The following is a 13,093-nucleotide window of genomic DNA, read 5'->3' as shown; positions in this document are numbered from 1 at the left end:
ACAACCTAAGCTTTAGAATCCAGTAGGTTTTTAATCAAAATACAGGAAAATCTTGGAATTAAACACTGCATTTGTATATGCCTTTCAATTACATTTTCAGCAGGATGGGGACCTATGATCTGAGAATGGAATCTGTGGTAGGAGGGAGATTACTCGCATCTCCAAGTTCTGGACCTAATGAGAAAAATAAATCAGTTAAGGCTCCAGAAAGACAACAGAAAACTGGCCGTCCACAGAAATCTCTCCAAAGCAGAAGGGAGGGATTTATTCCTGCCATCACTGTTCTCTGGCCATGCTTCTGCGCTGACATTAGAGGTTTTATTTAGGGTCACAGCAGTAACAGCGGGAAGATATAATCCTCTGATGAACAGGCAGCTGTTACCCCCCACCATTGTAAAAACGATGATCTCAGGTTGAGGATATTGTTGCCTTGAATCATCATATTTTTTTATCCCCCTCCCCTGGTGAGTTTGCCACAACAGATTGTTTGCTTATATTCAGATCGTAAGGCCATGGCTCTATTTTCTCCCCCCAACAAAAGTTAAAGGAAATTTGACCGTAGGTACCCCAACCATGGACTTTAGAATTTGGGTGCAAATAGTGATGATTAAAACACAAACGAAACAAAACAAAACTAGACAAAACTCAACCCTCTTGCCTAGTAACTTAATGGCAAAATATGCATGAGGCACAGAACAACATCCATTTCACTTCAGGTTGTTATACACATGATGGGTGGCATTCAGATAACTATCACAGGGGCAGGATGCCTCTAAGTCCTTAAGATTATATCTTTGTGTGAATAAAGTCAGATATCAGTGCTCTCTAGGATTGCATAGGGATTAATTTTAGCTGCATAGGGGATTGCCTGGGAGAGGAGAGTCCCATTCAACAGCGCAGAGAGTTATAGAACAAAGGGTGCTTCAAGGCAAAAGCTTTCAGGGAGTAGTTTATTTTAATAGTCTAGCTGGAAATTCACTGGAAAAACAGCTCTATCAGTCCTGGTCAGGAGGAGTGAGGGAACAGAACATGTTCCTCTGGCAGTCTGTCCTGAAGAAGAACCCGTGCTCCAGCACAAGACGAAGTGTTGCCATGTCCCACATCCAGTGGATGTGCTGTCTTCCTCACACAGATAATGGAAAAGAAAAATAAGCTTTAAGTTGGTCACACCGTGTTAAAGATCACTTTGATGGACTTCAAACAGCCTACTGAAATTATCTGCTGTGCTTGAAGTGCCGCTCTGCTTCCAGAGGAGATGCTGCAGGAAGGCAGAGGGCTGAGTGAGGAGCACTGCACAGGTCAAGTACCCCATTCATGAACATGGGAAAGGCACTTTGTTCACATGGCGCTGGAAAACCGGTCAACCCCGTGCCAAGGGGGTTTGTCATAGCACCATCCCAATGCATTCACAGGAAAAATCAGTCCTATTTCTCTTGCAAACCATTTTCCTTCACCTATGCAACTCCTCCCCTCTGAAAACACTTATCCTCAGGGCAGTAGTTCTTTGGGGAGGTGAAACTCCCTATTCAAAGTGGGGCACTCTGGGACCAAACAGGGTTTATCCTGAAAATGGGCTGGCAGGTTTCACACAAGGACTTGCTCTTTCTAGGTTTTACCCCCACAAGGCTATTGCATTTATATTTCATAACACTTGTAAGGGAATATTCAAAGCAGAGAGGGAAAAGAAAGATCCCCCATTAATGTGATTTGCTACTTTCAGGGCTTTGGCTCTCAGTCTCTTTGGCACTGAGCACTACAGTGTCCTGTCTCACTGCCTGCTGTCCTCTGGCTCTGAACTGGGGCAAAACTGTACAGATTCAGGCACAATTAAAATGATGTTTCATAGGAGTCACTTTTAATGCTCTGTAATGTATTTCCTTAGAGAGCCACAGATTTGGGTTAAAATTACTTTGCTTTAGAAATGTCCACTTCAAAAACAACTGCATACTGAATTTGAGCATTTGAAGTTCTGGGACAAATGACCCTACCTGCATTCCTCTTACCTTAATGGGCCTTCATCCTCCTGCTTCTCCCTGCAGTCCAGGTATGCTTTGTACAGAGCAATAAAAACAACATATCCCTCACCTATCTTGTTCTCTTTGGCAAGGAAATACTAAAGACTCATGACCAGCAGATAGCTATTCAAACAAATTCACAACTTAGCAAGCCTACAAAGGATTAACACACCCATGTTTTCACTGTGTGGCTCTCCTGTGAGCTGTAAGTGTTGTTCTAAAGACAGAAACTGCAAATTGTTGTTTCCAAGGGCACAGTATGCTTCATGGTGTAGTATTAGATATTATATTTGGTCCACCAAAATGCTGATAATGTGTCAGCTAGTTTAACATTCCTGTACCTTATTAAGAACAAAAACAGGCAGAGGTGACAACACATCACTGCTGTTTAGAGCAGCATGAAATTTAAACCAGGCAATTTGTTGATGTTAGAAAGAGGAATTTCAACAGTAATTGAAATTCTGCAATTTTTAAACATTTCTCTATAGCCTGTTCCTCTTCACTTCCTTTTCTCACAAACATGCTTTCTACCCCCAAAAATAAACAATTACTCGGGTGAAACTGTACAGGGAGGTGAGACCACATGACCCCTTTTGAGCTGCTAAGGTGGCCCAAAATACCAGTACCACATAAACCAGTGAAGGCAGCAGATCTCTCCTGAAATGTGCTTTAAATTTCTCAACACCAAGTGTCAATCTTACCATATTGTGACCAAAACCTTTCCTTGGAGGTTTTTACTAGTGCCTTAAATGTAAAGGTTTCTTAGGCATCTTTAGGAGTTCTTCTTAGGGCTACATCATCCCCATCTGCCCTAAGGCTGATAGGGGAAATGGCATTCACAAATGGTCCCCATGCCTTTAGCATGCTGATGGCTCACCCTGGCCACTCTCTGCACCTCAAGTGAGATGCAAGAGAATTTGTACTGATGTCAGAGCAGCAGCAAGGGAAAACAGCTCCTCTTGGCCCTTCACCATCTTCGTTGCCCTTCTTTGGACACTCTCTAATAGCTTAATATCTTTCTTACATTGTGGTGCCCAAGACTGCACACAATATCCAAGGTACCAGCGCAGAGCAGGGCAGGACAATCGCCTCCCTCGACCAGCTGCTGCTGCTTTGCCTGATCCCCCCTGGCTGACACAGCTGGCCCTCCTGGCTGCCAGGGCACTGCTGACTCATATTCAGCTTGCCATCAATCAGGAACCCCAGGTTCCTTTCCGTGTGCTGTTCTCCAGCCTCTTGTTCCCCACTCTGTATGTACATCCGGGGTTGCCCCATCCCAGGTGCAGAATCTGACACTTGTCTTTGTTAAACTTCATATGGTTGGTGATTGCCCCGCCCTCTAATTTGTCCAGGCCTCTCTGCAGGGCCTCCCTGCCTTTGAGGCAGTCAACAGCTCCTTCCCATTTAGTATCATCAGCAAACTTAACTTAGTATTCCTCCAAGTTCTGCATCCAAGTCGTTTACAAAGACATTGAAGAGAATTGTCCCTAAAATGGAGACCTGCAGAGCCCCACTAGTGACCAGTCACCCTACCCACTTTGTGCCCAACCCATGAGGCAGTTGCTCACCCGCTGTGTGATGTGTTTATCATATTCAAGAGAGCTTTGGAGTTTTCTATAAGCATTGCTCCTGCTGCAAGTCAACATTAAGGCAACATAAAACTCTTCAAGTATACAACACACTTCTTCAGAAGACATCTGCATTTAAGGCAAACATTAACATAAAGTCAGACTCCAGAATGCTCCCTCACACAGAACAGTGCTTTAATAAGTAGTACTTAGTAGTACTTTAATCAGTAGTCCCATTAAAGCCTATGGGATTACTCCTGCAGTATGGTGCTTTTCAAAAGGGGCAGCATCATCAGAGTGCAGCTCTGAGAAGTAACACTGTGGTTGCAAGGAGGATGTGAACAAGCTTTTAGTACCTGGGATGTCCTAATTAGTCCTAATGATGGTTTGAATGTAACTGATTGCATCTTGCCTCATTGGCAGAGTAGAAAAGAACTCTTTCAATTAGTTTTGAAAGTGAGTGAATTTAATCCGAATATTGCAGAATACTTGATATTTACAGAATATGTAGTTTTTTGCTAAACACCAAGTTTTTAGCCAGGACTCATTTGCTCTTGCTACAGAACCCTTTTGCTTTGAGGCAGCCTGTTCCCATAGGAACACAGTCACACTGGCATCATGGAGACCACTACAACATTTCCAAAATCAGCCAGCAGAATAATTCTGCTATGTATTCTCTTCTACTGCTCTAGTTGGAGAGTGTATATTATCATAGAATCATAGAATCATAGAATCAGCTGGCTTGGAAGGGACCTCCGAGATCATCAAGACCAACCCTTGATCCACTACCGCTGCGGTTACCAGACCATGGCACTGAGTGCCACATCCAGTCTCTTTTTAAAAAGTGTCCTGTTATATCTAGTTGGAATTACATCCCCACGGGGCAAAGTTAAACATATATGCGCATACATACACATATGTACACACACACATTCCTACATAGATAGAGACCCAAAATCTTGTTAATTCTTTTTGGTGTGTTTTTGACCTATTTCCTTCTTTTTTTTTTTTTTCCCTGAGGGACTGGACCAAACACCAGCCATCTCCAAAGACATAGCAGTAAAGTAGAACTAAACCAACTCATTTTTATTTTGGAAGAAGGAATTGCCAGTCTGTCAAACATTTCAACAGAGACACTTGCAGATGCGCCAAGTACGTAACAATTAGCATACTAGGAGAGCCGTACCCTCCTGCCATATGGCCATTTCTTTCAGTTTGCTTTCTGCCCCCTAAGAAAGTTTTATTTTATCATAAGTTTTAGAATGGATCTGACAGACTCTTTCCAGCTCTTATTTCTTCACAACTTAATGGATTTACCCTTTCCTTGGGGCTCAAGGAGGCTTGAATTTTAGTCTTTCAATATGATGCCATTTCTCTTCCCTTATTTTCTTCTACACTTGAATGCTTCATTTATTTAACAGCCTCATTGATCTCAACAGGAAGATTATTACACCAAAGTGCTAGTCAGTTTGAGCAGAGACAGCAGAAGACTTTGGATTTGTCTTTCCAGGGGACTGCCTTTCTATTTATGTCATTTTCATTTGTTGCTCAAAAATCTTTCCTGCCAAAACATTCAGAGGAAAAATGTATCCTGTTTAGACCAATTTTTAGCAGCTTTAATTGCTATCAGATTATGTAAAACTTGCATGTGTCAAGTTGTGATTATTTGGGGTAGGGTTGAGCTGCTGTTTTCCCCTACAGTGGGAGCAAGCCTTCCACACCCCACAGGTAGACTGTCCTGGCAGACCCCAGTGAGGGATTTGGGCACCTGTGGTCATTCCTCTGCAGGTAAATTTGCCGTTCCTCAAGTGGGTAGCTGGACTCCCTCCTCTTGCAACGTGAAGGCAAGCAGGAGTATTTGGGAAGTGCAGGCAGTGGCCCTCCAAGAGCACCACAGTGACAGCCCAGGGCTGCAGGGAGCAGTGAAAGACCTCCAGAGGGCTGTGGTGGGAAGGCTGCGACTTGACCTAGCCGTGATGAGAATGCCGCCCGGGCACATGCTGGCATCGGAGGTGCACAGTCTTTGGCATCCCAGAGGTTTTGGAGGAGAGAAGCTGCCCATCATTCTACTCCCACCCAGCCTGCAGCTGAGGCTGACCCCACATCACCCCACCACCAAGGTCACTGCCAATTCACCTTCCTTCTCAGGAGCCCAGTCACTTGTGCCAGCTTTTCTGGTCACCCTGGGACAGAGGCAGAGCTGACCTGACTAAGTTTCATCATGTTGGAAATTTGCCAGTGACAAATATTTATCTGGGAGTATTGCTCAGGGGACCCAGGCAGGACCCGTGCCCCCATCCTGGGGGCAAAGTAAAATGGTTGAAGCTCCCTTGAACTCCTGTGCAGGTGGCCCAAGGTGATAGGACACAAGGATGCAGGCACAGGTTTTATTTCCCCCTTACGGTTGCCAACCTTCCACATCAGCCTGCAACGAGCACTACCCACTGAGGATCTCCCTAGTTAAAATGGCTCTGAAACCTTCCCTGAAATTTTGGAGCAAACCAAGTGTAGTGCTTACAGGATATCATGTTGCACAGAGATCAGAAAATGCCATTTTGCTGAATGCAAAAACCCAGCTCCTGCCACCAGTTTTCCATTTACTTCCTTCGTCCACCTTGGAGTCACACTCCTTGAATTTAATATTTTCAAGAGAGAAAAAAAATCCTTTGAAAAATTTTTTTTTTTGATATTAAACATTTCCAGTCAAGCTGAACTCGTAGGAGAGTCTCTGAAACACTCCACCAGCATGTCCCTCTGGGAACTTCAGATTCTATTTATTTAATGTTTTTACTCATTGAAGACTGTGTCTGAGTAGGTGTCAACAGCATTTACTTTCTCATCCAGCTTGTTGGTCTCACTGTCCTGTGAACTGCAGGGTTTTCTAACCCTCAACAGCCAGCAAACTGAAGGACTTGCCTATGTGAATGTTCCAGAAACCTGCAGCCTGTTTTAAAATTATCCCGAGGCGATTAAAAATTAACAGACATTGTGACGAAGACAGATGTTCTTCCAGGCTTCCCTCTGAAATCTTAATGTCCAGTGGTTCTGTACTTGATTACAAACTGCCTCAAAATGGTAAAGAATAGGATAAATCATAGCTGTCAATTAATGAAAACCTTAAACCAGCTCTTTTTAGCAACCAGTCATTCTGTTCTATTGCAGTTAAAAGTTGCTTTTTATTTACACCACTGCCTAAAGAGATTTCCAGGTAGACGCGACATTTGCCGACTCCTCGTTTCAATAAAGATGACTCCATTTTGAACCTCACCCCTATATTAATTTATTATGACACTGAAAAAAAACCCCAAAAAACAAACTCTGATTTCAAAGAAGAAAACTACAGCAAGACGAGGACAAACAGAGGCAGGGGTTGTTTTCTGTACAAGTGCCCACAGTTTTTGTTTTTTAAGGGAGGGAGGAGCTATGTGGCCCTGTTCCCATTTAATCACTCCAGCAGGAGCCAGCAACAGCCACATTCCAGTTGCAGTTCTGACATGGCCACCTTCCTTGTTTTGTCTACTTATCCTGCAAGCTCACTGAGGCATGGAAGACCATTTTAGCAGCACCCAGTAAAATGTAGCTCCTGGTTTAGTGGGGGTCTTTAAGGGATCCAATAGTATACAGAGTGAAAAAAGTGAGCTGAAGTTGAATAAGGAACTGCAAAAATTCAAGCATGCAAAAAAAGTGAGGAGGAACTTATCCTGGATGTGCAAGCCCTCAGCCCCCACACCGTGTGTATGCATTTGACCCGAGAATGGTATTTTTTCCTCCTGCAGTTCCTCCATCCTCCACTCTGCTTGTCTGCTCTGCACCCACAGTCCAGGAGCTGCCTCCCGTGTGCCACAGAGCAGCTGGGAACATCCCTCTCAGTGATCCTGTAGGTCTGGGGACCATATGTGCTCAGCCCATTCAGCAAAGGTGGAAGCCTGAAGTTTGCTCCATGAAGGTATATCCTCACTGTCAGTTTGAACTGCTAGGCAGAAATAAGTCCCTAACTAGCATATCCAAGCTATGATTCAAAAGGTTTAAAACTGGACAAAGGTGGGTGGATTTTGACCTTTCCCCCTTCAGAGACAGAAGCCCATCTCCTGAATTCTTATCTCAGTGCAGGGGTGCTCAGGTATTTCAAAGGAGAGGCGACAAGAATTTCTAACGCGGGCGAAGTGATGTGTTTTTCTTGGTCTTGCCCCTGGAGCTCGCATATCCATTTTGACCAAAGTTTTCCAAGAAATCCTTGGCCTGAATCGGATCTTGCATGGATCTAGCGATGGAAAATGTTAAGTATTCTTAATAAAGGTACAATAAGTTGGAGTAATGATACAGAGGCCAGTTTTGACTTAACTAGACCGCCCTAAATTCTTCAAGAGACAAACAAGTATTAAATTGGCTCTACCACCCATATGTGCACTACTAGCTTACTGATGATCTCAGGAACCCTTCAACGCAAACACAAACACCACACATGCCGCACCTCCGGCAATCCAAAATAATTGGCAGGTTGGGTGCCCTGACCATCCACACCTCAGCTGATTTGCAGAGACACTGTTTCATCTTTACTGAGGGGCACCTGCTTCTGCACGTCCTGCCCCGCAGTCACACACACTACTCCAGCCACGATGTAAGGTGGTCACAGATCTCTCCCACTTTCCCACTGCTGTATATGAACTTGGGTTTATGTCAACTTGGCAGTGTGCACACCTGGCACTCTGAAACGATACAAGCAGAGTTAGGTTCTTCATAGAGAGGCAAATGTGGATCTACACCTATCCAAGGAATGCTACTTTTGGACAAGGTGACACTCTTCTTAGTGTCAAACTTTTACATTTCAAGGCTCATGAAAAATCACCAATGGGAAGCACAAGTACTTAGCATTTCTGAGAATCTGTCTAAATTTACAACAGACTGAAGGTTTGGGCCTGGCACCGAAACAGGCCTTGCTATCCAGATGAAGTATTAGTCTTTTGTAAAGAATTTGTACTGTCTTTATCCAATTTCCATTCTTAACTATAGCTTTCAGTGAAATGTGTTCAAACTCCTCTAACTCTTTTTCTGCCAGACACTCCTTCTAAGCAAGATTTTTAAATTCATATTCCAAATCTTTCTCCAATTTTACATCTGCTTTCCTCTTTTGAAGTGCAATTCTTTTCTGCAACAGAAAGAAAAAAAGTGTTTATACAGATTGCACATTTCTTGTTTCTCTGAAGTCTTGCGCAGCAGAAGTAGAGTGCTCACAGGCTATGGGAACTCTGCATGACTGTGGGGATCTGACAGTGATATCCAAGACCACCAGTAATACTGATCTCTGTTCTCACCTACAGGAGTACAGAAGCATTATCTCCATACTACATCTTTGCTGAGCTTTGCATAACAGTGTTACCTGACTGATCACGACAGTCAGAAAACAAGCTTGCCAAAATTACAAGAAACAATTGCATTTACTTTTTCTTCCCCTAGCTGCCTCGGTCCTGCAGCTCTAACAAGTACCAGTGACAATAAGAAACTTGTTTTTGTCACCAAAGCAGGCATACACTGTGCTGAGGCCACTCAAGAACTAGCCTGGTGACTCACGCTGGTGACTCAGGACCAGTTATTCCCGCAGAGTTAACTCTTGGTATAACACAAATCTCGTCTCTAACTCAAATACCGGGTGACGTTTTCAATTCACCTGAAAAGATATTTTTAAGCTTGACTTGACAAGCCACTCAGGAGCCCAGCTTTAGCTCAAGGCCTGTGGCCTTTGGGGCTGGCTCTTCATGCCTTGCTGGCTGCATGCTTGCCTTGCAGCAGGACTGCCCTCACACTAGCTAAAGTAAAGCCAAGACAACACAAGAATTCCACACTTGGGTTAACCTTCCTCTGAAGGCAAGTATGCAGAGGCATCACTTCTCCAATCCCATTCCTGAGACTGCTACATTGCTGAGCTTTCATTTTCGTCCAAACTCCCTCCACCCTCTTCAATCTCCTTGAAGACAGCCTTTCCATCACCTGTGTTAACAGGTCCCCCCAAATTCCATGCTGCCTCTGAACACCCACAACTGACAAGCTTCTCTTGCAGCTCTTGGTGTACGGGGTGAAAAAGCCATCATGCTCTATCACTCCCATTACCACTTGTCATCCAACCGCTTACATAAGCCTGTGGCCTCTGAAATAAAAACATTTGCTTGCACTTGAGTAGAACTGGTTGGTTGGAAGAGAACCTGGGGAGAGAAATGATTGGAAAAACAGTCATAGAAGCAAACTTCCAGAATGTGGCATTTTCGTTTTCCTTTCAACTTTCTTATTTCCTTTAGTCAACCACTGCTTCCCCATCAAACAAAAAAGTTTCAACCAGCAAAGTCAACTTGTTTAACATTTCCACATATCTTCCAGCAGACAGGACTACCATAGCACATTGTAATCACCTATAGTTTTGCTAAGTACACATCAAGACAACATAATTAACTGGAAAAAAATTCACCCTATGTTGTGCACATTCATTTAAATTTGCTACTAAATGCATAAATAGGTTTCTAACATGCCAATTATCTTTGTACTGTGGTACCCCACTTATTATCAAAAATAGCTTCACTTTAGACTGTAAAAGTCATGCTTTTCTTCTTGTATGTGGCTTTCTCAAATTGGTTTATTCTCATGTGCAGTAGAAGGGATATTTTAGCTAACCTTCAGTGTGATTTTTGGAAAAGACAGTTTGTGCACATGCACAGTGCTGCCAGAAGCAGTTAGACCATGGGCATCAGTTTGGGCCCATGGAAGTATTTAGGCTGGTGACCATAAACACTTGGCAAAGTGCCAAAGTGACCCCACCTGAACGAGCCAGGCCAGGAAAGACCTACAATTTATTCCTACCACCCTAATTTTGATGTGACGAGGTTGATAGGCTCAACCATTCACATAAGCATTCCTGATGTCAGAGACTGTAAAAAACAGCTTTGTGTGCCAAAAAATCAGGTGCCAAAAAGCATTTGGATGCACATGTGGACAAAGGAGGGGATAACATTTCCCTCTGGGACAGCTCTAGAGGAGCTCTAGAACAGAGGTTGTGGCTCCATTTAAAATAATGCTTCCAACAGAGAGCGATTTATCCCATCACAAGAGTAATTTTGTGAAGGAAGTGCACACTTCTGCACTCATAAAAATTGTCCCAAGTTAAACCAACCTCTGGAACCCCACCTGCCATCTTGGCGGTGGTTCTCTTTCCCAGACCTGTATTTTGCGAGAAGTTAAATCTATAAAACACACTTCAGCACTCAGTTGCCATACAAAGTTCTTGAGCTGCAGAGAAAAATACACAGTGTTGCTGCTTCCCCTCAGAAATGCAAGAGGAAAAAATATCCCAGTGTATACCTTACGCGACTGTAACAAGGGAGGCCTGAGTTTCACGACCTATTTATTTACCCTCTGGAAGTAGTCCTTGGACCAGAGGTCGGCATTCAGTGAATGTACCAATTATCAGGCTACAGAGCTGTGACCTTTTTCAGTGGCTCAGGAGTCCTGCTCCAAAAAGTCATGAACTCTTTTAAAAGCGGTACTATCTTGAAAGGAGCATGAACTCATCTGTGGGACGTCAAGTGCATCGTTGCCCTGACATCCTGCCCTGACAGGTTGCCCCTGCAGGGTGAAGGCCTCTGGTCAGAAACAGGCATTGCCTGCCCCATCAAAGGATGGTGGCAGGCCTGAAATTCCTCAGCCTTCCTCTCCAAAACAGAAGTTTGAAGGAACCACTTTGCAACCACAGGAGTACAAAGCATCCTTCCAGCAGATGGGAAATGTCAGTTGGGCTTTTCTCTGGAAAGGAGAGTTTAGTACTCTGACCTTCCCACTTCCCATCCAAATGATTCATCCTTGAAATGCCACAGGGACAGGTACACCAGTGCTTTCTGTTAAGAAAGACAGCACCAGTGTAAACCTCAAGAGATCTGATTGATGAGAATGTTCATCTCAAAATAGCAATTACCTCTCTAAGAAGGTGTGATCTGGAAAACATTTCTTTCTTCCATCATTTCCCCTTCCCTTCCTTACTGCTTCCTGCTCAGGATGCTGCCCATCCAGTATCCTTACCACACGAGCAGCACATCTCAGGGACTGGGCCTCTAAATTTGGGGGTTGTTGCACTTAGTGTCAGTAGAGACCGAAGGTTTAGAGATCAGTCCAAGTCACAGAGCTCAGTTCTAAAGTCTTTGAATGCTCAAAAGGTCAGTTTTGAGAAGAACACAAATCTGGGTCCATAGCTTCCTCCAACAATAGGATTAGGTTCTCCTTTCTGATCAATCTTTTTTTTTTTTTTAACATCAAACTAGCAAGGTTTTGATAAAATTGTAGGGGATATTGCCATATTTTGTGACAGTCTGGGATGGCTTTTAAATCATCTACCAACTGTAAATGGAATGTAATAAAAGTCACTGTAATGCTTTATGAAGAAAGCGCGTGCTGTTATCTTGCAACAACCATATGTTCTGCTGTTTGTATGTATCTGTTATCCAACCCTTACATAAGCCGTTGATGAAATTATCATCACAGGACAAACACACTCCTAGCACGGTTGAGTTGATCAAAATAAAGTAATGAAGAAATGAAGCGTTTTGCTGAGGTGAGACTGGCCACTCACCTTCCCAAAGCCGCAGCTGCAGGAGACAGCTGCACATCAGCCATCACTTTGGGGATGTCAGGGAAGACAAAGATTTGGGGCTTGGGCTATATAGGAGAAGGTAAAATAAATACCTGCGCTTTCTCTGGTGTAGGGGAGAGGGAAGGCTTGGGGAAGGGGCTGAGGGAAAGGTGGGAAAGGGGGTGCTATATTAGCTTAGGGAACCCGTGAGATGTTACTTGCACATGCAGAGGCACTCGCACGCCTCAGACTGCAGCAGGGGCAGCTCAGGCTTGCTGCACCAAGAGCATCCCCCATCCCCACCTCTCCTCCGTGCCGCCCGGGCGCCTACCGCCAGCGCCTGCCCCGGGCACCAGCCCCTACCCGGGAAAACCAGCAGGCAGCGCCCGGGCCGCTTGTCACGGCGCGGCTGCATCCCGGTGCCGCTCCCGGTGCCGCGGGTGGGCCGGGCCGAGCCGCAGCCCTGGGTCCGGTGCGGCCGGTGCGGGGCTCCGAGAGCCATGTGCAGGGTACTACGGGCACAGACTCCACCTTCCTCGGCTCCCGCCCGCCCCCACGCATCCAGGAAGGGAAAAAGAGGGGGAGGAGGAGGAGGAGGAGGAGGAGGAGGGAAGGGGGTGAAAGGGAATTTAAAAAAAAAAAAAAAAAAAAAAAAAAAAGAGAGAGAGAGGTTGAAAGGAGGGAGCTCGCCGAGACCCACCCTTCTCCCTCCTCCTCCTCCTCCTCCTCCTCCGGGCTGCTGGCCGGGCTTTTGTTTTCCTCCAGCGCCCCGTTTCCCACACGTGATTGCCGTGTTATTGCACAGGGCGCTCGGCGGTGCGGCTGCTGCACCTATAAATACGGAGCGGGCGGGCGGCGGGGGCCCGGGGCAGCGCGGCGCGGCCGGGCGGAGCGCACCCCCCGCC

The 13,093-nt window shown here is 45.1% G+C and overlaps 1 long non-coding RNA gene across 1 annotated transcript; it reads right to left on the bottom strand.

The window, feature by feature from the left end:
* Nucleotides 1-922: 922 nt before the first annotated feature.
* On the bottom strand, nucleotides 923-7,634 carry LOC135414492 (uncharacterized). The gene is made up of 2 exons (XR_010430700.1): nucleotides 3,584-7,634; nucleotides 923-1,119 (listed from the first exon to the last, which is right to left on the bottom strand). It is a non-coding gene; the product is annotated as an uncharacterized LOC135414492 (long non-coding RNA).
* Between the last annotated feature and the right edge of the window lie 5,459 nt (nucleotides 7,635-13,093).

The sequence above is a fragment of the Pseudopipra pipra genome, chromosome 1 (genome assembly GCF_036250125.1).
Source record: "Pseudopipra pipra isolate bDixPip1 chromosome 1, bDixPip1.hap1, whole genome shotgun sequence".
NCBI classification, from domain to species: Eukaryota; Metazoa; Chordata; class Aves; order Passeriformes; family Pipridae; genus Pseudopipra; species Pseudopipra pipra.
Note: the sequence above shows the minus strand (reverse complement) of the source record. Positions and strands in the feature narration are given on the sequence as shown.